Raw genomic sequence first — 26,599 nt, 5'->3', positions numbered from 1 at the left:
GCCCCTTTCTTTGAGATAACTCTGCACTATTGCGAGCTGCAAATGCCACTTCCAGCTTAGCTGTGCAGAAGAAGAACAACAAAAAGAAGAAATATCTGGAAATATGTCCGTCAGGCCCCTTCCCTTGAGATAAATCTGCAAATATCTCGGAAACGAAGCGAGCTACGGCAAAATGTTAAGAGACCTTTTTTGTAGAGAATTATATTTCCCACAATTTAGGTTCTATGATATTTTTTGATCAGAAGCGTAGTTTTCGAGATATATCGAGATATTTAAAAGATCCGAAGCCGCACCAACATAATAGAGATACAGAAACACCGTGGCCCCTTTCTTTGAGATAACTCTGCACCATTGCGAGCTGCAAATGCCACTTCCAGCTTAGCTGTGCAGAAGAAGACCAACAAGAAGAAGAAATATCTCGAAATATGTCCGTCAGGCCCCTTCCCTTGAGATAAATCTGCAAATATCTCGGAAACGAAGCGAGCTATGGCAAAATGTTAAGAGACCTTATTTGTAGAGAATGAAGTTTCCTACTTTTTATGTTCTATGATATTATTTGATCAGATGCGTAGTTCTCGAGATATATCAAGATATTTAAAAGTTCCGAAGCCGCACCAACATAATAGAGATACAGAAACACCGTGGCCCCTTTCTTTGAGATAACTCTGCACTAGTGCGAGCCGCAAATGCCGCTTCCAGCTTAGCTGTGCAGAAGAAGAACAACAAGAAGAAGAAATATCTCGAAATATGTCCGTCAGGCCCCTTCCCTCGAGATAAATCTGCAAATATCTCGGAAACGAAGCGAGCTATGGCAAAATGTTAAGAGACCTTTTTGGTAGAGAATGAAGTTTCCTACTTTTTATGTTCTATGATATTTTTTGATCAGATGCGTAGTTCTCGAGATATATCAAGATATTTAAAAGTTCCGAAGCCGCACCAACATAATAGAGATACAGAAACACCGTGGCCCCTTTCTTTGAGATAACTCTGCACTAGTGCGAGCCGCAAATGCCGCTTCCAGCTTAGCTGTGCAGAAGAAGAACAACAAGAAGAAGAAATATCTCGAAATATGTCCGTCAGGCCCCTTCCCTCGAGATAAATCTGCAAATATCTCGGAAACGAAGCGAGCTATGGCAAAATGTTAAGAGACCTTTTTGGTAGAGAATGAAGTTTGCTACTTTTTATGTTCTATGATATTTTTTGATCAGATGCGTAGTTCTCGAGATATATCAAGATATTTAAAAGTTCCGAAGCCGCACCAACATAATAGAGATACAGAAACACCGTGGCCCCTTTCTTTGAGATAACTCTGCACTATTGCGAGCTGCAAATGCCACTTCCAGCTTAGCTGTGCAGAAGAAGACCAACAAGAAGAAGAAATATCTCGAAATATGTCCATCAGGCCCCTTCCCTTGAGATAAATCTGCAAATATCTCGGAAACGAAGCGAGCTATGGCAAAATGTTAAGAGACCTTATTTGTAGAGAATTAAGTTTCCTACTTTTTATGTTCTATGATATTATTTGATCAGATGCGTAGTTCTCGAGATATATCAAGATATTTAAAAGTTCCGAAGCCGCACCAACATAATAGAGATACAGAAACACCGTGGCCCCTTTCTTTCAGATAACTCTGCACTATTGCGAGCTGGAAATGCCACTTCCAGTTTAGCTGTGCAGAAGAAGAACAACAAGAAGAAGAAATATCCCGAAATATGTCCGTCAGGCCCCTTCCCTTGAGATAAATCTGCATATATCTCGGAAACGAAGCGAGCTATGGCAAAATGTTAAGAGACCTTATTTGTAGAGAATTCAGTTTCCTACTTTTTATGTTCTAAGATATTATTTGATCAGATGCGTAGTTCTCGAGATATATCAAGATATTTAAAAGTTCCGAAGCCGCACCAACATAATAGAGATACAGAAACACCGTGGCCCCTTTCTTTCAGATAACTCTGCACTATTGCGAGCTGGAAATGCCACTTCCTGTTTAGCTGTGCAGAAGAAGAACAACAAGAAGAAGAAATATCCCGAAATATGTCCGTCAGGCCCCTTCCCTTGAGATAAATCTGCATATATCTCGGAAACGAAGCGAGCTATGGCAAAATGTTAAGAGACCTTTTTGGTAGAGAATGAAGTTTCCTACTTTTTATGTTCTATGATATTTTTTGATCAGATGCGTAGTTCTCGAGATATATCAAGATATTTAAAAGTTCCGAAGCCGCACCAACATAATAGAGATACAGAAACACCGTGGCCCCTTTCTTTGAGATAACTCTGCACTATTGCGAGCTGCAAATGCCACTTCCAGCTTAGCTGTGCAGAAGAAGACCAACAAGAAGAAGAAATATCTCGAAATATGTCCGTCAGGCCCCTTCCCTTGAGATAAATCTGCAAATATCTCGGAAACGAAGCGAGCTATGGCAAAATGTTAAGAGACCTTATTTGTAGAGAATTAAGTTTCCTACTTTTTATGTTCTATGATATTATTTGATCAGATGCGTAGTTCTCGAGATATATCTCGATATTTAAAAGTTCCGAAGCCGCACCAACATAATAGAGATACAGAAACACCGTGGCCCCTTTCTTTCAGATAACTCTGCACTAGTGCGAGCCGCAAATGCCGCTTCCAGCTTAGCTGTGCAGAAGAAGAACAACAAGAAGAAGAAATATCTCGAAATAGGTCCGTCAGGCCCCTTCCCTCGAGATAAATCTGCAAATATCTCGGAAACGAAGCGAGCTATGGCAAAATGTTAAGAGACCTTTTTTGTAGAGAATTAAGTTTCCTACTTTTTATGTTCTATGATATTTTTTGATCGGATGCGTAGTTCTCGAGATATATCAAGATATTTAAAACTTCCGAAGCCGCACCAACATAATAGAGATACAGAAACACCGTGGCCCCTTTCTTTGAGATAACTCTGCACTATTGCGAGCTGCAAATGCCACTTCCAGCTTAGCTGTGCAGAAGAAGAACAACAAAAAGAAGAAATATCTGGAAATATGTCCGTCAGGCCCCTTCCCTTGAGATAAATCTGCAAATATCTCGGAAACGAAGCGAGCTACGGCAGAATGTTAAGAGACCTTTTTTGTAGAGAATTATATTTCCCACAATTTAGGTTCTATGATATTTTTTGATCAGAAGCGTAGTTTTCGAGATATATCGAGATATTTAAAAGATCCGAAGCCGCACCAACATAATAGAGATACAGAAACACCGTGGCCCCTTTCTTTGAGATAACTCTGCACCATTGCGAGCTGCAAATCCCACTTCCAGCTTAGCTGTGCAGAAGAAGACCAACAAGAAGAAGAAATATCTCGAAATATGTCCGTCAGGCCCCTTCCCTTGAGATAAATCTGCAAATATCTCGGAAACGAAGCGAGCTATGGCAAAATGTTAAGAGACCTTATTTGTAGAGAATGAAGTTTCCTACTTTTTATGTTCTATGATATTAGTTGATCAGATGCGTAGTTCTCGAGATATATCAAGATATTTAAAAGTTCCGAAGCCGCACCAACATAATAGAGATACAGAAACACCGTGGCCCCTTTCTTTGAGATAACTCTGCACTAGTGCGAGCCGCAAATGCCGCTTCCAGCTTAGCTGTGCAGAAGAAGAACAACAAGAAGAAGAAATATCTCGAAATATGTCCGTCAGGCCCCTTCCCTCGAGATAAATCTGCAAATATCTCGGAAACGAAGCGAGCTATGGCAAAATGTTAAGAGACCTTTTTGGTAGAGAATGAAGTTTCCTACTTTTTAGGTTCTAAGATATTATTTGATCAGATGCGTAGTTCTCGAGATATATCAAGATATTTAAAAGTTCCGAAGCCGCACCAACATAATAGAGATACAGAAACACCGTGGCCCCTTTCTTTGAGATAACTCTGCACTATTGCGAGCTGCAAATGCCACTTCCAGCTTAGCTGTGCAGAAGAAGAACAACAAAAAGAAGAAATATCTGGAAATATGTCCGTCAGGCCCCTTCCCTTGAGATAAATCTGCAAATATCTCGGAAACGAAGCGAGCTACGGCAAAATGTTAAGAGACCTTTTTTGTAGAGAATTATATTTCCCACAATTTAGGTTCTATGATATTTTTTGATCAGAAGCGTAGTTTTCGAGATATATCGAGATATTTAAAAGATCCGAAGCCGCACCAACATAATAGAGATACAGAAACACCGTGGCCCCTTTCTTTGAGATAACTCTGCACCATTGCGAGCTGCAAATGCCACTTCCAGCTTAGCTGTGCAGAAGAAGACCAACAAGAAGAAGAAATATCTCGAAATATGTCCGTCAGGCCCCTTCCCTTGAGATAAATCTGCAAATATCTCGGAAACGAAGCGAGCTATGGCAAAATGTTAAGAGACCTTATTTGTAGAGAATGAAGTTTCCTACTTTTTATGTTCTATGATATTATTTGATCAGATGCGTAGTTCTCGAGATATATCAAGATATTTAAAAGTTCCGAAGCCGCACCAACATAATAGAGATACAGAAACACCGTGGCCCCTTTCTTTGAGATAACTCTGCACTAGTGCGAGCCGCAAATGCCGCTTCCAGCTTAGCTGTGCAGAAGAAGAACAACAAGAAGAAGAAATATCTCGAAATATGTCCGTCAGGCCCCTTCCCTCGAGATAAATCTGCAAATATCTCGGAAACGAAGCGAGCTATGGCAAAATGTTAAGAGACCTTTTTGGTAGAGAATGAAGTTTCCTAATTTTATGTTCTAAGATATTATTTGATCAGATGCGTAGTTCTCGAGATATATCAAGATATTTAAAAGTTCCGAAGCCGCACCAACATAATAGAGATACAGAAACACCGTGGCCCCTTTCTTTCAGATAACTCTGCACTATTGCGAGCTGGAAATGCCACTTCCTGTTTAGCTGTGCAGAAGAAGAACAACAAGAAGAAGAAATATCCCGAAATATGTCCGTCAGGCCCCTTCCCTTGAGATAAATCTGCATATATCTCGGAAACGAAGCGAGCTATGGCAAAATGTTAAGAGACCTTTTTGGTAGAGAATGAAGTTTCCTACTTTTTATGTTCTATGATATTTTTTGATCAGATGCGTAGTTCTCGAGATATATCAAGATATTTAAAAGTTCCGAAGCCGCACCAACATAATAGAGATACAGAAACACCGTGGCCCCTTTCTTTGAGATAACTCTGCACTATTGCGAGCTGCAAATGCCACTTCCAGCTTAGCTGTGCAGAAGAAGACCAACAAGAAGAAGAAATATCTCGAAATATGTCCGTCAGGCCCCTTCCCTTGAGATAAATCTGCAAATATCTCGGAAACGAAGCGAGCTATGGCAAAATGTTAAGAGACCTTATTTGTAGAGAATTAAGTTTCCTACTTTTTATGTTCTATGATATTATTTGATCAGATGCGTAGTTCTCGAGATATATCTCGATATTTAAAAGTTCCGAAGCCGCACCAACATAATAGAGATACAGAAACACCGTGGCCCCTTTCTTTCAGATAACTCTGCACTAGTGCGAGCCGCAAATGCCGCTTCCAGCTTAGCTGTGCAGAAGAAGAACAACAAGAAGAAGAAATATCTCGAAATATGTCCGTCAGGCCCCTTCCCTCGAGATAAATCTGCAAATATCTCGGAAACGAAGCGAGCTATGGCAAAATGTTAAGAGACCTTTTTTGTAGAGAATTAAGTTTCCTACTTTTTATGTTCTATGATATTTTTTGATCGGATGCGTAGTTCTCGAGATATATCAAGATATTTAAAACTTCCGAAGCCGCACCAACATAATAGAGATACAGAAACACCGTGGCCCCTTTCTTTGAGATAACTCTGCACTATTGCGAGCTGCAAATGCCACTTCCAGCTTAGCTGTGCAGAAGAAGAACAACAAAAAGAAGAAATATCTGGAAATATGTCCGTCAGGCCCCTTCCCTTGAGATAAATCTGCAAATATCTCGGAAACGAAGCGAGCTACGGCAAAATGTTAAGAGACCTTTTTTGTAGAGAATTATATTTCCCACAATTTAGGTTCTATGATATTTTTTGATCAGAAGCGTAGTTTTCGAGATATATCGAGATATTTAAAAGATCCGAAGCCGCACCAACATAATAGAGATACAGAAACACCGTGGCCCCTTTCTTTGAGATAACTCTGCACCATTGCGAGCTGGAAATGCCACTTCCTGTTTAGCTGTGCAGAAGAAGAACAACAAGAAGAAGAAATATCCCGAAATATGTCCGTCAGGCCCCTTCCCTCGAGATAAATCTGCAAATATCTCGGAAACGAAGCGAGGTATGGCAAAATGTTAAGAGACCTTTTTGGTAGAGAATGAAGTTTCCTACTTTTTATGTTCTATGATATTTTTTGATCAGATGCGTAGTTCTCGAGATATATCAAGATATTTAAAAGTTCCGAAGCCGCACCAACATAATAGAGATACAGAAACACCGTGGCCCCTTTCTTTGAGATAACTCTGCACTATTGCGAGCTGCAAATGCCACTTCCAGCTTAGCTGTGCAGAAGAAGACCAACAAGAAGAAGAAATATCTCGAAATATGTCCGTCAGGCCCCTTCCCTTGAGATAAATCTGCAAATATCTCGGAAACGAAGCGAGCTATGGCAAAATGTTAAGAGACCTTATTTGTGGAGAATTAAGTTTCCTACTTTTTATGTTCTATGATATTATTTGATCAGATGCGTAGTTCTCGAGATATATCAAGATATTTAAAAGTTCCGAAGCCGCACCAACATAATAGAGATACAGAAACACCGTGGCCCCTTTCTTTGAGATAACTCTGCACTATTGCGAGCTGCAAATGCCACTTCCAGCTTAGCTGTGCAGAAGAAGAACAACAAGAAGAAGAAATATCTCGAAATATGTCCGTCAGGCCCCTTCCCTTGAGATAAATCTGCAAATATCTCGGAAACGAAGCGAGCTATGGCAAAATGTTAAGCGACTTTATTTGTAGAGAATTAAGTTTCCTACTTTTTACGTTCTATGATATTTTTTGATCAGATGCGTAGTTCTCGAGATATATCAAGATATTTTAAAGTTCCGAAGCCGCACCAACATAATAGAGATACAGAAACACCGTGGCCCCTTTCTTTGAGATAACTCTGCACTACTGCGAGCTGGAAATGCCACTTCCAGTTTAGCTGTGCAGAAGAAGAACAACAAGAAGAAGAAATATCTCGAAATATGTCCGTCGGGCCCCTTCCCTTGAGATAAATCTGCAAATATCTCGGAAACGAAGCGAGCTATGGCAAAATGTTAAGAGACCTTTTTTGTTGAGAATTAAGTTTCCTACTTTTTATGTTCCATGATATTTTTTGATCAGATGCGTAGTTCTCGAGATATATCAAGATATTTAAAAGTTCCGAAGCCGCACCAACATAATAGAGATACAGAAACACCGTGGCCCCTTTCTTTGAGATAACTCTGCACTATTGCGAGCTGCAAATGCCACTTCCAGCTTAGCTGTGCAGAAGAAGACCAACAAGAAGAAGAAATATCTCGAAATATGTCCGTCAGGCCCCTTCCCTTGAGATAAATCTGCAAATATCTCGGAAACGAAGCGAGCTATGGCAAAATGTTAAGAGACCTTATTTGTGGAGAATTAAGTTTCCTACTTTTTATGTTCTATGATATTATTTGATCAGATGCGTAGTTCTCGAGATATATCAAGATATTTAAAAGTTCCGAAGCCGCACCAACATAATAGAGATACAGAAACACCGTGGCCCCTTTCTTTGAGATAACTCTGCACTATTGCGAGCTGCAAATGCCACTTCCAGCTTAGCTGTGCAGAAGAAGAACAACAAGAAGAAGAAATATCTCGAAATATGTCCGTCAGGCCCCTTCCCTTGAGATAAATCTGCAAATATCTCGGAAACGAAGCGAGCTATGGCAAAATGTTAAGCGACTTTATTTGTAGAGAATTAAGTTTCCTACTTTTTACGTTCTATGATATTTTTTGATCAGATGCGTAGTTCTCGAGATATATCAAGATATTTTAAAGTTCCGAAGCCGCACCAACATAATAGAGATACAGAAACACCGTGGCCCCTTTCTTTGAGATAACTCTGCACTACTGCGAGCTGGAAATGCCACTTCCAGTTTAGCTGTGCAGAAGAAGAACAACAAGAAGAAGAAATATCTCGAAATATGTCCGTCGGGCCCCTTCCCTTGAGATAAATCTGCAAATATCTCGGAAACGAAGCGAGCTATGGCAAAATGTTAAGAGACCTTTTTTGTTGAGAATTAAGTTTCCTACTTTTTATGTTCCATGATATTTTTTGATCAGATGCGTAGTTCTCGAGATATATCAAGATATTTAAAAGTTCCGAAGCCGCACCAACATAATAGAGATACAGAAACACCGTGGCCCCTTTCTTTGAGATAACTCTGCACTATTGCGAGCTGTAAATGCCACGTCCAGCTTAGCTGTGCAGAAGAAGAACAACAAGAAGAAGAAATATCTCGAAATATGTCCGTCAGGCCCCTTCCCTCGAGATAAATCTGCAAATATCTCGGAAACGAAGCGAGCTATGGCAAAATGTTAAGAGACCTTTTTTGTAGAGAATTAAGTTTCCTACTTTTTATGTTCTATGATATTTTTTGATCGGATGCGTAGTTCTCGAGATATATCAAGATATTTAAAAGTTCCGAAGCCGCACCAACATAATAGAGATACAGAAACACCGTGGCCCCTTTCTTTGAGATAACTCTGCACTATTGCGAGCTGCAAATGCCACTTCCAGCTTAGCTGTGCAGAAGAAGAACAACAAGAAGGAGAAATATCTCGAAATATGTCCGTCAGACCCCTTCCCTTGAGATAAATCTGCAAATATCTCGGAAACGAAGCGAGCTATGGCAAAATGTTAAGAGACCTTTTTTGTAGTGAAATTATGTTTCCCACAATTTACGTTCTATGATATTTTTTGATCAGAAGCGTAGTTTTCGAGATATATCGAGATATTTAAAAGATCCGAAGCCGCACCAACATAATAGAGATACAGAAACACCGTGGCCCCTTTCTTTGAGATAACTCTGCACTATTGCGAGCTGCAAATGCCACTTCCAGCTTAGCTGTGCAGAAGAAGAACAACAAGAAGAAGAAATATCTCGAAATATGTCCGTCAGGCCCCTTCCCTTGAGATAAACCTGCAAATATCTCGGAAACGAAGCGAGCTATGGCAAAATGTTAAGAGACCTTATTTGTGGAGAATTAAGTTTCCTACTTTTTATGTTCTATGATATTATTTGATCAGATGCGTAGTTCTCGAGATATATCAAGATATTTAAAAGTTCCGAAGCCGCACCAACATAATAGAGATACAGAAACACCGTGGCCCCTTTCTTTGAGATAACTCTGCACTATTGCGAGCTGCAAATGCCACTTCCAGCTTAGCTGTGCAGAAGAAGAACAACAAGAAGAAGAAATATCTCGAAATATGTCCGTCAGGCCCCTTCCCTTGAGATAAATCTGCAAATATCTCGGAAACGAAGCGAGCTATGGCAAAATGTTAAGCGACTTTATTTGTAGAGAATTAAGTTTCCTACTTTTTACGTTCTATGATATTTTTTAATCAGATGCGTAGTTCTCGAGATATATAAAGATATTTTAAAGTTCCGAAGCCGCACCAACATAATAGAGATACAGAAACACCGTGGCCCCTTTCTTCGAGATAACTCTGCACTGTTGCGAGCTGCAAATGCCACTTCCAGCTTAGCTGTGCAGAAGAAGAACAACAAGAAGAAGAAATATCTCGAAATATGTCCGTCAGGCCCCTTCCCTCGAGATAAATCTGCAAATATCTCGGAAACGAAGCGAGCTATGGCAAAATGTTAAGAGACCTTTTTTGTGGAGAATTAAGTTTCCTACTTTTTATGTTCTATGATATTTTTTGATCGGATGCGTAGCTCTCGAGATATATCAAGATATTTAAAAGTTCCGAAGCCGCACCAACATAATAGAGATACGGAAACACCGTGGCCCCTTTCTTTGAGATAACTCTGCACTATTGCGAGCTGCAAATGCCACTTCCAGCTTAGCTGTGCAGAAGAAGACCAACAAGAAGAAGAAATATCTCGAAATATGTCCGTCAGGCCCCTTCCCTTGAGATAAATCTGCAAATATCTCGGAAACGAAGCGAGCTATGGCAAAATGTTAAGAGACCTTATTTGTGGAGAATTAAGTTTCCTACTTTTTATGTTCTATGATATTATTTGATCAAATGCGTAGTTCTCGAGATATATCAAGATATTTAAAAGTTCCGAAGCCGCACCAACATAATAGAGATACAGAAACACCGTGGCCCCTTTCTTTGAGATAACTCTGCACTATTGCGAGCTGCAAATGCCACTTCCAGCTTAGCTGTGCAGAAGAAGAACAACAAGAAGAAGAAATATCTCGAAATATGTCCGTCAGGCCCCTTCCCTTGAGATAAATCTGCATATATCTCGGAAACGAAGCGAGCTATGGCAAAATGTTGAGAGACCTTTTTTGTAGAGAATTAACTTTCCTACTTTTTATGTTCTATGATATTTTTTGATCGGATGCGTAGCTCTCGAGATATATCAAGATATTTAAAAGTTCCGAAGCCGCACCAACATAATAGAGATACAGAAACACCGTGGCCCCTTTCTTTGAGATAACTCTGCACTATTGCGAGCTGCAAATGCCACTTCCAGCTTAGCTGTGCAGAAGAAGAACAACAAGAAGAAGAAATATCTCGAAATATGTCCGTCAGACCCCTTCCCTTGAGATAAATCTGCAAAAATCTCGGAAACGAAGCGAGCTATGGCAAAATGTTAAGAGACCTTTTTTGTAGAGAATTATGTTTCCCACAATTTACGTTCTATGATATTTTTTGATCAGAAGCGTAGTTTTCGAGATATATCGAGATATTTAAAAGATCCGAAGCCGCACCAACATAATAGAGATACAGAAACACCGTGGCCCCTTTCTTCGAGATAACTCTGCACTATTGCGAGCTGCAAATGCCACTTCCAGCTTAGCTGTGCAGAAGAAGACCAACAAGAAGAAGAAATATCTCGAAATATGTCCGTCAGGCCCCTTCCCTTGAGATAAATCTGCAAATATCTCGGAAACGAAGCGAGCTATGGCAAAATGTTAAGAGACCTTATTTGTGGAGAATTAAGTTTCCTACTTTTTATGTTCTATGATATTATTTGATCAGATGCGTAGTTCTCGAGATATATCAAGATATTTAAAAGTTCCGAAGCCGCACCAACATAATAGAGATACAGAAACACCGTGGCCCCTTTCTTTGAGATAACTCTGCACTATTGCGAGCTGTAAATGCCACGTCCAGCTTAGCTGTGCCGAAGAAGAACAACAAGAAGAAGAAATATCTCGAAATATGTCCGTCAGGCCCCTTCCCTCGAGATAAATCTGCAAATATCTCGGAAACGAAGCGAGCTATGGCAAAATGTTAAGAGACCTTTTTTGTAGAGAATTAAGTTTCCTACTTTTTATGTTCTATGATATTTTTTGATCGAATGCGTAGCTCTCGAGATATATCAAGATATTTAAAAGTTCCGAAGCCGCACCAACATAATAGAGATACAGAAACACCGTGGCCCCTTTCTTCGAGATAACTCTGCACTATTGCGAGCTGCAAATGCCACTTCCAGCTTAGCTGTGCAGAAGAAGAACAACAAGAAGAAGAAATATCTCGAAATATGTCCGTCAGGCCCCTTCCCTCGAGATAAATCTGCAAATATCTCGGAAACGAAGCGAGCTATGGCAAAATGTTAAGAGACCTTTTTTGTGGAGAATTAAGTTTCCTACTTTTTATGTTCTATGATATTTTTTGATCGGATGCGTAGCTCTCGAGATATATCAAGATATTTAAAAGTTCCGAAGCCGCACCAACATAATAGAGATACAGAAACACCGTGGCCCCTTTCTTTGAGATAACTCTGCACTATTGCGAGCTGCAAATGCCACTTCCAGCTTAGCTGTGCAGAAGAAGACCAACAAGAAGAAGAAATATCTCGAAATATGTCCGTCAGGCCCCTTCCCTTGAGATAAATCTGCAAATATCTCGGAAACGAAGCGAGCTATGGCAAAATGTTAAGAGACCTTTTTTGTAGAGAATTATGTTTCCCACAATTTACGTTCTATGATATTTTTTGATCAGAAGCGTAGTTTTCGAGATATATCGAGATATTTAAAAGATCCGAAGCCGCACCAACATAATAGAGATACAGAAACACCGTGGCCCCTTTCTTTGAGATAACTCTGCACTATTGCGAGCTGCAAATGCCACTTCCAGCTTAGCTGTGCAGAAGAAGAACAACAAGAAGAAGAAATATCTCGAAATATGTCCGTCAGGCCCCTTCCCTTGAGATAAATCTGCATATATCTCGGAAACGAAGCGAGCTATGGCAAAATGTTGAGAGACCTTTTTTGTAGAGAATTAACTTTCCTACTTTTTATGTTCTATGATATTTTTTGATCGGATGCGTAGCTCTCGAGATATATCAAGATATTTAAAAGTTCCGAAGCCGCACCAACATAATAGAGATACAGAAACACCGTGGCCCCTTTCTTTGAGATAACTCTGCACTATTGCGAGCTGCAAATGCCACTTCCAGCTTAGCTGTGCAGAAGAAGAACAACAAGAAGAAGAAATATCTCGAAATATGTCCGTCAGACCCCTTCCCTTGAGATAAATCTGCAAATATCTCGGAAACGAAGCGAGCTATGGCAAAATGTTAAGAGACCTTTTTTGTAGAGAATTATGTTTCCCACAATTTACGTTCTATGATATTTTTTGATCAGAAGCGTAGTTTTCGAGATATATCGAGATATTTAAAAGATCCGAAGCCGCACCAACATAATAGAGATACAGAAACACCGTGGCCCCTTTCTTCGAGATAACTCTGCACTATTGCGAGCTGCAAATGCCACTTCCAGCTTAGCTGTGCAGAAGAAGACCAACAAGAAGAAGAAATATCTCGAAATATGTCCGTCAGGCCCCTTCCCTTGAGATAAATCTGCAAATATCTCGGAAACGAAGCGAGCTATGGCAAAATGTTAAGAGACCTTATTTGTGGAGAATTAAGTTTCCTACTTTTTATGTTCTATGATATTATTTGATCAGATGCGTAGTTCTCGAGATATATCAAGATATTTAAAAGTTCCGAAGCCGCACCAACATAATAGAGATACAGAAACACCGTGGCCCCTTTCTTTGAGATAACTCTGCACTATTGCGAGCTGCAAATGCCACTTCCAGCTTAGCTGTGCAGAAGAAGAACAACAAGAACAAGAAATATCTCGAAATATGTCCGTCAGGCCCCTTCCCTTGAGATAAATCTGCATATATCTCGGAAACGAAGCGAGCTATGGCAAAATGTTGAGAGACCTTTTTTGTAGAGAATTAACTTTCCTACTTTTTATGTTCTATGATATTTTTTGATCGGATGCGTAGCTCTCGAGATATATCAAGATATTTAAAAGTTCCGAAGCCGCACCAACATAATAGAGATACAGAAACACCGTGGCCCCTTTCTTTGAGATAACTCTGCACTATTGCGAGCTGCAAATGCCACTTCCAGCTTAGCTGTGCAGAAGAAGAACAACAAGAAGAAGAAATATCTCGAAATATGTCCGTCAGACCCCTTCCCTTGAGATAAATCTGCAAATATCTCGGAAACGAAGCGAGCTATGGCAAAATGTTAAGAGACCTTTTTTGTAGAGAATTATGTTTCCCACAATTTACGTTCTATGATATTTTTTGATCAGAAGCGTAGTTTTCGAGATATATCGAGATATTTAAAAGATCCGAAGCCGCACCAACATAATAGAGATACAGAAACACCGTGGCCCCTTTCTTCGAGATAACTCTGCACTATTGCGAGCTGCAAATGCCACTTCCAGCTTAGCTGTGCAGAAGAAGACCAACAAGAAGAAGAAATATCTCGAAATATGTCCGTCAGGCCCCTTCCCTTGAGATAAATCTGCAAATATCTCGGAAACGAAGCGAGCTATGGCAAAATGTTAAGAGACCTTATTTGTGGAGAATTAAGTTTCCTACTTTTTATGTTCTATGATATTATTTGATCAGATGCGTAGTTCTCGAGATATATCAAGATATTTAAAAGTTCCGAAGCCGCACCAACATAATAGAGATACAGAAACACCGTGGCCCCTTTCTTTGAGATAACTCTGCACTATTGCGAGCTGCAAATGCCACTTCCAGCTTAGCTGTGCAGAAGAAGAACAACAAGAAGAAGAAATATCTCGAAATATGTCCGTCAGGCCCCTTCCCTTGAGATAAATCTGCATATATCTCGGAAACGAAGCGAGCTATGGCAAAATGTTGAGAGACCTTTTTTGTAGAGAATTAACTTTCCTACTTTTTATGTTCTATGATATTTTTTGATCGGATGCGTAGCTCTCGAGATATATCAAGATATTTAAAAGTTCCGAAGCCGCATCAACATAATAGAGATACAGAAACACCGTGGCCCCTTTCTTTGAGATAACTCTGCACTATTGCGAGCTGCAAATGCCACTTCCAGCTTAGCTGTGCAGAAGAAGAACAACAAGAAGAAGAAATATCTCGAAATATGTCCGTCAGACCCCTTCCCTTGAGATAAATCTGCAAATATCTCGGAAACGAAGCGAGCTATGGCAAAATGTTAAGAGACCTTTTTTGTAGAGAATTATGTTTCCCACAATTTACGTTCTATGATATTTTTTGATCAGAAGCGTAGTTTTCGAGATATATCGAGATATTTAAAAGATCCGAAGCCGCACCAACATAATAGAGATACAGAAACACCGTGGCCCCTTTCTTCGAGATAACTCTGCACTATTGCGAGCTGCAAATGCCACTTTCAGCTTAGCTGTGCAGAAGAAGACCAACAAGAAGAAGAAATATCTCGAAATATGTCCGTCAGGCCCCTTCCCTTGAGATAAATCTGCAAATATCTCGGAAACGAAGCGAGCTATGGCAAAATGTTAAGAGACCTTATTTGTGGAGAATTAAGTTTCCTACTTTTTATGTTCTATGATATTATTTGATCAGATGCGTAGTTCTCGAGATATATCAAGATATTTAAAAGTTCCGAAGCCGCACCAACATAATAGAGATACAGAAACACCGTGGCCCCTTTCTTTGAGATAACTCTGCACTATTGCGAGCTGCAAATGCCACTTCCAGCTTAGCTGTGCAGAAGAAGACCAACAAGAAGAAGAAATATCTCGAAATATGTCCGTCAGGCCCCTTCCCTTGAGATAAATCTGCAAATATCTCGGAAACGAAGCGAGCTATGGCAAAATGTTAAGAGACCTTATTTGTGGAGAATTAAGTTTCCTACTTTTTATGTTCTATGATATTATTTGATCAGATGCGTAGTTCTCGAGATATATCAAGATATTTAAAAGTTCCGAAGCCGCACCAACATAATAGAGATACAGAAACACCGTGGCCCCTTTCTTTGAGATAACTCTGCACTATTGCGAGCTGCAAATGCCACTTCCAGCTTAGCTGTGCAGAAGAAGAACAACAAGAAGAAGAAATATCTCGAAATATGTCCGTCAGGCCCCTTCCCTTGAGATAAATCTGCAAATATCTCGGAAACGAAGCGAGCTATGGCAAAATGTTAAGAGACCTTATTTGTAGAGAATTAAGTTTCCTACTTTTTATGTTCTATGATATTTTTTGATCAGATGCGTAGTTCTCGAGATATATCAAGATATTTAAAAGTTCCGAAGCCGCACCAACATAATAGAGATACAGAAACACCGTGGCCCCTTTCTTTGAGATAACTCTGCACTAGTGCGAGCCGCAAATGCCGCTTCCAGCTTAGCTGTGCAGAAGAAGAACAACAAGAAGAAGAAATATCTCGAAATATGTCCGTCAGGCCCCTTCCCTCGAGATAAATCTGCAAATATCTCGGAAACGAAGCGAGCTATGGCAAAATGTTAAGAGACCTTATTTGTGGAGAATTAAGTTTCCTACTTTTTATGTTCTATGATATTATTTGATCAGATGCGTAGTTCTCGAGATATATCAAGATATTTAAAAGTTCCGAAGCCGCACCAACATAATAGAGATACAGAAACACCGTGGCCCATTTCTTTGAGATAACTCTGCACTATTGCGAGCTGCAAATGCCACTTCCAGCTTAGCTGTGCAGAAGAAGAACAACAAGAAGAAGAAATATCTCGAAATATGTCCGTCAGGCCCCTTCCCTTGAGATAAATCTGCAAATATCTCGGAAACGAAGCGAGCTATGGCAAAATGTTAAGAGACCTTATTTGTAGAGAATTAAGTTTCCTACTTTTTATGTTCTATGATATTTTTTGATCAGATGCGTAGTTCTCGAGATATATCAAGGTATTTAAAAGTTCCGAAGCCGCACCAACATAATAGAGATACAGAAACACCGTGGCCCCTTTCTTTGAGATAACTCTGCACTATTGCGAGCTGCAAATGCCACTTCCAGCTTAGCTGTGCAGAAGAAGAACAACAAGAAGAAGAAATATCTCGAAATATGTCGGTCAGGCTCCTTCCCTTGAGATAAATCTGCAAATATCTCGGAAACGAAGCGAGCTATGGCAAAATGTTAAGCGACTTTATTTGTAGAGAATTAAGTTTCCTACTTTTTACGTTCTATGATATTTTTTAATCAGATGCGTAGTTCTCGAGATATATAAAGATATTTTAAAGTTCCGAAGCCGCACCAACATAATAGAGATACAGAAACACCGTGGCCCCTTTCTTCGAGATAACTCTGCACTATTGCGAGCTGCAAATGCCACTTCCAGCTTAGCTGTGCAGAAGAAGAACAACAAGAAGAAGAAATATCTCGAAAAATGTCCGTCAGGCCCCTTCCCTTGAGATAAATCTGCAAATATCTCGGAAACGAAGCGAGCTATGGCAAAATGTTAAGAGACCTTATTCGTAGAGAATTAAGTTTCCTACTTTTTATGGTCTATGATATTTTTTGATCAGATGCGTAGCTCTCGAGATATATCAAGATATTTAAAAGTTCCGAAGCCGCACCAACATAATAGAGATACAGAAACACCGTGGCGCCTTTCTTTGAGATAACTCTGCACTATTGCGAGCTGCAAATGCCACTTCCAGCTTAGCTGTGCAGAAGAAGAACAACAAGAAGAAGAAATATCTCGAAATATGTCAGTCAGACCCCTTCCCTTGAGATAAATCTGCAAATATCTCGGAAACGAAGCGAGCTATGGCAAAATGTTAAGAGACCTTTTTTGTAGAGAATTATGTTTCACACAATTTACGTTCTATGATATTTTTTGATCAGAAGCGTAGTTTTCGAGATATATCGAGATATTTAAAAGATCCGAAGCCGCACCAACATAATAGAGATACAGAAACACCGTGGCCCCTTTCTTCGAGATAACTCTGCACTATTGCGAGCTGCGAATGCCACTTCCAGCTTAGCTGTGCAGAAGAAGACCAACAAGAAGAAGAAATATCTCGAAATATGTCCGTCAGGCCCCTTCCCTTGAGATAAATCTGCAAATATCTCGGAAACGAAGCGAGCTATGGCAAAATGTTAAGAGACCTTATTTGTGGAGAATTAAGTTTCCTACTTTTTATGTTCTATGATATTATTTGATCAGATGCGTAGTTCTCGAGATATATCAAGATATTTAAAAGTTCCGAAGCCGCACCAACATAATAGAGATACAGAAACACCGTGGCCCCTTTCTTTGAGATAACTCTGCACTATTGCGAGCTGCAAATGCCACTTCCAGTTTAGCTGTGCAGAAGAAGAACAACAAGAAGAGGAAATATCTCGAAATATGTCCGTCAGGCCCCTTCCCTTGAGATATATCTGCAAATATCTCGGAAACGAAACGAGCTATGGCAAAATGTTAAGAGACCTTTTTTGTAGAGAATTATGTTTCCTACAATTTATGTTCTATGATATTTTTTGATCAGAAGCGTAGTTTTCGAGATATATCGAGATATTTAAAAGATCCGAAGCTGCACCAACATAATAGAGATACAGAAACACCGTGGCCCCTTTCTTTGAGATAACTCTGCACTAGTGCGAGCCGCAAATGCCGCTTCCAGCTTAGCTGTGCAGAAGAAGAACAACAAGAAGAAGAAATATCTCGAAATATGTCCGTCAGGCCCCTTCCCTCGAGATAAATCTGCAAATATCTCGGAAACGAAGCGAGCTATGGCAAAATGTTAAGAGACCTCTTTTGTAGAGAATTAAGTTTCCTACTTTTTATGTTCTATGATATTTTTCGATCAGATGCGTAGTTCTCGAGATATATCAAGATATTTAAAAGTTCCGAAGCCGCACCAACATAATAGAGATACAGACACACCGTGGCCCCTTTCTTTGAGATAACTCTGCACTATTGCGAGCTGCAAATGCCACTTCCAGTTTAGCTGTGCAGAAGAAGAACAACAAGAAGAGGAAATATCTCGAAATATGTCCGTCAGGCCCCTTCCCTTGAGATATATCTGCAAATATCTCGGAAACGAAACGAGCTATGGCAAAATGTTAAGAGACCTTTTTTGTAGAGAATTATGTTTCCTACAATTTATGTTCTATGATATTTTTTGATCAGAAGTGTAGTTTTCGAGATATATCGAGATATTTAAAAGATCCGAAGCTGCACCAACATAATAGAGATACAGAAACACCGTGGCCCCTTTCTTTGAGATAACTCTGCACTAGTGCGAGCCGCAAATGCCGCTTCCAGCTTAGCTGTGCAGAAGAAGAACAACAAGAAGAAGAAATATCTCGAAATATGTCCGTCAGGCCCCTTCCCTCGAGATAAATCTGCAAATATCTCGGAAACGAAGCGAGCTATGGCAAAATGTTAAGAGACCTTTTTTGTAGAGAATTAAGTTTCCAACTTTTTATGTTCTATGATATTTTTTGATCGGATGCGTAGTTCTCGAGATATATCAAGATATTTAAAAGTTCCGAAGCCGCACCAACATAATAGAGATACAGAAACACCGTGGCCCCTTTCTTTGAGATAACTCTGCACTATTGCGAGCTGCAAATGCCACTTCCAGCTTAGCTGTGCAGAAGAAGAACAACAAAAAGAAGAAATATCTCGAAATATGTCCGTCAGGCCCCTTCCCTTGAGATAAATCTGCAAATATCTCGGAAACGAAGCGAGCTATGGCAAAATGTTAAGAGACCTCTTTTGTAGAGAATTAAGTTTCCTACTTTTTATGTTCTATGATATTTTTCGATCAGATGCGTAGTTCTCGAGATATATCAAGATATTTAAAAGTTCCGAAGCCGCACCAACATAATAGAGATACAGAAACACCGTGGCCCCTTTCTTTGAGATAACTCTGCACTATTGCGAGCTGCAAATGCCACTTCCAGCTTAGCTGTGCAGAAGAAGAACAACAAGAAGAAGAAATATCTCGAAATATGTCCGTCAGACCCCTTCCCTTGAGATAAATCTGCAAATATCTCGGAAAGGAAGCGAGCTACGGCAAAATGTTAAGAGACCTTTTTTGTAGAAAATTAGGTTTCCTACTTTTTATGTTCTATGATATTTTTTGATCAGATGCGTAGTTCTCGAGATATATCAAGATATTTAAAAGTTCCGAAGCCGTACCAACATAATAGAGATACAGAAACACCGTGGCCCCTTTCTTTGCGATAACTCTGCACTATTGCGAGCTGCAAATGCCACTTCCAGCTTAGCTGTGCAGAAGAAGAACAACAAGAAGAAGAAATATCTCGAAATATGTCCGTCAGGCCCCTTCCCTTGAGATAAATCTGCAAATATCTCGGAAACGAAGCGAGCTATGGCAAAATGTTAAGAGACCTTTTTTGTAGAGAATTAAGTTTCCTACTTTTTATGTTCTATGATATTTTTTGATCAGATGCGTAGTTCTCGAGATATATCAAGATATTTAAAAGTTAAGAAGCCGCACCAACATAATAGAGATACAGAAACACCGTGGCCCCTTTCTTTGAGATAACTCTGCACTAATGCGAGCTGCAAATGCCACTTCCAGCTTAGCTGTGCAGAAGAAGAACAACAAGAAGAAGAAATATCACGAAATTTGTCCGTTAGGCCCCTTCCCTTGAGATAAATCTGCAAATATCTCGGAAACGAAGCGAGCTATGGAAAAATGTTAAGAGACCTTTTTGTAGCGAATTAAGTTTCCTACTTTTTATGTTCTATGATATTTTTTGATCAGATGCGTAGTTCTCGAGATATATCAAGATATTTAAAAGTTCCGAAGCCGCACCAACATAATAGAGATACAGAAACACCGTGGCCCCTTTCTTTGAGATAACTCTGCACTAGTGCGAGCCGCAAATGCCACTTCCAGCTTAGCTGTGCAGAAGAAGAACAACAAGAAGAAGAAATATCTCGAAATATGTCCGTCAGGCCCCTTCCCTTGAGATAAATCTGCAAATATCTCGGAAACGAAGCGAGCTATGGCAAAATGTTAAGAGACCTTTTTTGTAGAGAATTAAGTTTCCTACTTTTTATCTTCTATGATATTTTCTGATCAGATTCGTAGTTCTCGAGATATATCAAGATATTTAAAAGTTCCGAAGCCGCACCAACATAATAGAGATACAGAAACACCGTGGCCCCTCTCTTTGAGATAACTCTGCACAATTGCGAGCTGCAAATGCCACTTCCAGCTTAGCTGTGCAGAAGAAGAACAACAAGAAGAAGAAATATCTCGAAATATGTCCGTCAGGCCCCTTCCCTTGAGATAAATCGGCAAGTATCTCGGAAACGAAGCGAGCTATGGCAAAATGTTGAGAGACCTTTTTTGTAGAGAATTAAGTTTCCTACTTTTTATGTTCTATGATATTTTTTGATCGGATGCGTAGCTCTCGAGATATATCAAGATATTTAAAAGTTCCGAAGCCGCACCAACATAATAGAGATACAGAAACACCGTGGCCCCTTTCTTTGAGATAACTCTGCACTATTGCGAGCTGCAAATGCCACTTCCAGCTTAGCTGTGCAGAAGAAGAACAACAAGAAGAAGAAATATCTCGAAATATGTCCGTCAGACCCCTTCCCTTGAGATAAATCTGCAAATATCTCGGAAACGAAGCGAGCTATGGCAAAATGTTAAGAGACCTTTTTTGTAGAGAATTATGTTTCCCACAATTTACGTTCTATGATATTTTTTGATCAGAAGCGTAGTTTTCGAGATATATCGAGATATTTAAAAGATCCGAAGCCGCACCAACATAATAGAGATACAGAAACACCGTGGCCCCTTTCTTCGAGATAACTCTGCACTATTGCGAGCTGCAAATGCCACTTCCAGCTTAGCTGTGCAGAAGAAGACCAACAAGAAGAAGAAATATCTCGAAATATGTCCGTCAGGCCCCTTCCCTTGAGATAAATCTGCAAATATCTCGGAAACGAAGCGAGCTATGGCAAAATGTTAAGAGACCTTATTTGTGGAGAATTAAGTTTCCTACTTTTTATGTTCTATGATATTATTTGATCAGATGCGTAGTTTTCGAGATACATCAAGATATTTAAAAGTTCCGAAGCCGCACCAACATAATAGAGATACAGAAACACCGTGGCCCCTTTCTTTGAGATAACTCTGCACTATTGCGAGCTGCAAATGCCACTTCCAGCTTAGCTGTGCAGAAGAAGAACAACAAGAAGAAGAAATATCTCGAAATATGTCCGTCAGGCCCCTTCCCTTGAGATAAATCTGCAAATATCTCGGAAACGAAGCGAGCTATGGCAAAATGTTAAGAGACCTTATTTGTAGAGAATTAAGTTTCCTACTTTTTATGTTCTATGATATTTTTTGATCAGATGCGTAGTTCTCGAGATATATCAAGATATTTAAAAGTTCCGAAGCCGCACCAACATAATAGAGATACAGAAACACCGTGGCCCCTTTCTTTGAGATAACTCTGCGCTATTGCGAGCTGGAAATGCCACTTCCAGTTTAGCTGTGCAGAAGAAGAACAACAAGAAGAGGAAATATCTCGAAATATGTCCGTCAGGCCCCTTCCCTTGAGATATATCTGCAAATATCTCGGAAACGAAACGAGCTATGGCAAAATGTTAAGCGACCTTTTTTGTAGAGAATTATGTTTCCTACAATTTATGTTCTATGATATTTTTTGATCAGAAGCGTAGTTTTCGAGATATATCGAGATATTTAAAAGATCCGAAGCTGCACCAACTTAATAGAGATAAAGAAACACCGTGGCCCCTTTCTTTGAGATAACTCTGCACTAGTGCGAGCCGCAAATGCCGCTTCCAGCTTAGCTGTGCAGAAGAAGAACAACAAGAAGAAGAAATATCTCGAAATATGTCCGTCAGGCCCCTTCCCTCGAGATAAATCTGCAAATATCTCGGAAACGAAGCGAGCTATGGCAAAATGTTAAGAGACCTCTTTTGTAGAGAATTAAGTTTCCTACTTTTTATGTTCTATGATATTTTTCGATCAGATGTGTAGTTCTCGAGATATATCAAGATATTTAAAAGTTCCGAAGCCGCACCAACATAATAGAGATACAGAAACACCGTGGCCCCTTTCTTTGAGATAACTCTGCACTATTGCGAGCTGCAAATGCCACTTCCAGCTTAGCTGTGCAGAAGAAGAACAACAAGAAGAAGAAATATCTCGAAATATGTCCGTCAGACCCCTTCCCTTGAGATAAATCTGCAAATATCTCGGAAACGAAGCGAGCTACGGCAAAATGTTAAGAGACCTTTTTTGTAGAAAATTAGGTTTCCTACTTTTTATGTTCTATGATATTTTTTGATCAGATGCGTAGTTCTCGAGATATATCAAGATATTTAAAAGTTCCGAAGCCGTACCAACATAATAGAGATACAGAAACACCGTGGCCCCTTTCTTTGCGATAACTCTGCACTATTGCGAGCTGCAAATGCCACTTCCAGCTTAGCTGTGCAGAAGAAGAACAACAAGAAGAAGAAATATCTCGAAATATGTCCGTCAGGCCCCTTCCCTTGAGATAAATCTGCAAATATCTCGGAAACGAAGCGAGCTATGGCAAAATGTTAAGAGACCTTTTTTGTAGAGAATTAAGTTTCCTACTTTTTATGTTCTATGATATTTTTCGATCAGAGGCGTAGTTCTCGAGATATATCAAGATATTTCAAAGTTCCGAAGCCGCACCAACATAATAGAGATACAGAAACACCGTGGCCCCTTTCTTTGAGATAACTCTGCACGATTGCGAGCTGGAAATGCCACTTCCAGTTTAGCTGTGCAGAAGAAGAACAACAAGAAGAAGAAATATCTCGAAATATGTCCATCAGGACCCTTCCCTTGAGATAAATCTGCAAATATCTCGGAAACGAAGCGAGCTATTGCAAAACGTTAAGAGACCTTTTTTGTAGAGAATTAGGTTTCCTACTTTTTATGTTCTATGATATTTTTTGATCAGATGCGTAGTTCTCGAGATATATCAAGATATTTAAAAGTTCCGAAGCCGCACCAACATAATAGAGATACAGAAACACCGTGGCCCCTTTCTTTGCGATAACTCTGCACTATTGCGAGCTGCAAATGCCACTTCCAGCTTAGCTGTGCAGAAGAAGAACAACAAGAAGAAGAAATATCTCGAAATATGTCCGTCAGGCCCCTTCCCTTGAGATAAATCTGCAAATATCTCGGAAACGAAGCGAGCTATGCCAAAATGTTAAGAGACCTTTTTTGTAGAGAATTAAGTTTCCTACTTTTTATGTTCTATGATATTTTTTGATCGGATGCGTAGTTCTCGAGATATATCAAGATATTTAAAAGTTCCGAAGCCGCAGCAACATAATAGAGATACAGAAACACCGTGGCCCCTTTCTTTGAGATAACTCTGCACTATTGCGAGCTGCAAATGCCACTTCCAGCTTAGCTGTGCAGAAGAAGAACAACAAAAAGAAGAAATATCTCGAAATATGTCCGTCAGGCCCCTTCCCTTGAGATAAATCTGCAAATATCTCGGAAACGAAGCGAGCTATTGCAAAACGTTAAGAGACCTTTTTTGTAGAGAATTAGGTTTCCTACTTTTTATGTTCTATGATATTTTTTGATCAGATGCGTAGTTCTCGAGATATATCAAGATATTTAAAAGTTCCGAAGCCGCACCAACATAATAGAGATACAGAAACACCGTGGCCCCTTTCTTTGCGATAACTCTGCACTATTGCGAGCTGCAAATGCCACTTCCAGCTTAGCTGTGCAGAAGAAGAACAACAAGAAGAAGAAATATCTCGAAATATGTCCGTCAGGCCCCTTCCCTTGAGATAAATCTGCAAATATCTCGGAAACGAAGCGAGCTATGCCAAAATGTTAAGAGACCTTTTTTGTAGAGAATTAAGTTTCCTACTTTTTATGTTCTATGATATTTTTTGATCGGATGCGTAGTTCTCGAGATATATCAAGATATTTAAAAGTTCCGAAGCCGCAGCAACATAATAGAGATACAGAAACACCGTGGCCCCTTTCTTTGAGATAACTCTGCACTATTGCGAGCTGCAAATGCCACTTCCAGCTTAGCTGTGCAGAAGAAGAACAACAAAAAGAAGAAATATCTCGAAATATGTCCGTCAGGCCCCTTCCCTTGAGATAAATCTGCAAATATCTCGGAAACGAAGCGAGCTATGGCAAAATGTTAAGAGACCTCTTTTGTAGAGAATTAAGTTTCCTACTTTTTATGTTCTATGATATTTTTCGATCAGATGCGCAGTTCTCGAGATATATCAAGATATTTAAAAGTTCCGAAGCCGCACCAACATAATAGAGATACAGACACACCGTGGCCCCTTTCTTTGAGATAACTGTGCACTATTGCGAGCTGCAAATGCCACTTCCAGCTTAGCTGTGCAGAAGAAGAACAACAAGAAGAAGAAATATCTCGAAATATGTCCGTCAGGCCCCTTCCCTTGAGATAAATCTGCAAATATCTCGGAAACGAAGCGAGCTATGGCAAAATGTTAAGAGACCTGTTTTGTAGAGAATTAAGTTTCCTACTTTTTATGTTCTATGATATTTTTCGATCAGATGCGTAGTTCTCGAGATATATCAAGATATTTAAAAGTTCCGAAGCCGCACCAACATAATAGAGATACAGAAACACCGTGGCCCCTTTCTTTGAGATAACTCTGCACTATTGCGAGCTGCAAATGCCACTTCCAGCTTAGCTGTGCAGAAGAAGAACAACAAGAAGAAGAAATATCTCGAAATGTGTCCGTCAGACCCCTTCCCTTGAGATAAATCTGCAAATATCTCGGGAACGAAGCGAGCTACGGCAAAATGTTAAGAGACCTTTTTTGTAGAGAATTAAGTTTCCTACTTTTTATCTTCTACGATATTTTCTGATCAGATTCGTAGTTCTCGAGATATATCAAGATCTTTAAAAGTTAAGAAGCCGCACCAACATAATAGAGATACAGAAACACCGTGGCCCCTTTCTTTGAGATAACTCTGCACTAATGCGAGCTGCAAATGCCACTTCCAGCTTAGCTGTGCAGAAGAAGAACAACAAGAAGAAGAAATATCTCGAAATATGTCCGTCAGGCCCCTTCCCTTGAGATAAATCTGCAAATATCTCGGAAACGAAGCGAGCTATGGCAAAATGTTAAGAGACCTTATTTGTAGAGAATTAAGTTTCCTACTTTTTATGTTCTATGATATTTTTTGATCAGATGCGTAGTTCTCGAGATATATCAAGATATTTAAAAGTTCCGAAGCCGCACCAACATAATAGAGATACAGAAACACCGTGGCCCCTCTCTTTGAGATAACTCTGCACAATTGCGAGCTGCAAATGCCACTTCCAGCTTAGCTGTGCAGAAGAAGAACAACAAGAAGAAGAAATATCTCGAAATATGTCCGTCAGGCCCCTTCCCTTGAGATAAATCGGCAAGTATCTCGGAAACGAAGCGAGCTATGGCAAAATGTTGAGAGACCTTTTTTGTAGAGAATTAAGTTTCCTACTTTTTATGTTCTATGATATTTTTTGATCGGATGCGTAGCTCTCGAGATATATCAAGATATTTAAAAGTTCCGAAGCCGCACCAACATAATAGAGATACAGAAACACCGTGGCCCCTTTCTTTGAGATAACTCTGCACTATTGCGAGCTGCAAATGCCACTTCCAGCTTAGCTGTGCAGAAGAAGAACAACAAGAAGAAGAAATATCTCGAAATATGTCCGTCAGACCCCTTCCCTTGAGATAAATCTGCAAATATCTCGGAAAGGAAGCGAGCTATGGCAAAATCTTAAGAGACCTTTTTTGTAGAGAATTATGTTTCCCACAATTTACGTTCTATGATATTTTTTGATCAGAAGCGTAGTTTTCGAGATATATCGAGATATTTAAAAGATCCGAAGCCGCACCAACATAATAGAGATACAGAAACACCGTGGCCCCTTTCTTCGAGATAACTCTGCACTATTGCGAGCTGCAAATGCCACTTCCAGCTTAGCTGTGCAGAAGAAGAACAACAAGAAGAGGAAATATCTCGAAATATGTCCGTCAGGCCCCTTCCCTTGAGATATATCTGCAAATATCTCGGAAACGAAACGAGCTATGGCAAAATGTTAAGAGACCTCTTTTGTAGA

The sequence above is a fragment of the Osmia lignaria genome, unplaced genomic scaffold, assembly GCF_051020975.1.
Source record: "Osmia lignaria lignaria isolate PbOS001 unplaced genomic scaffold, iyOsmLign1 scaffold0005, whole genome shotgun sequence".
Lineage (NCBI taxonomy): Eukaryota > Metazoa > Arthropoda > Insecta > Hymenoptera > Megachilidae > Osmia > Osmia lignaria.
The sequence above is the reverse complement of the archived record's forward strand: the minus strand, read 5'-3'. Positions refer to the sequence as shown.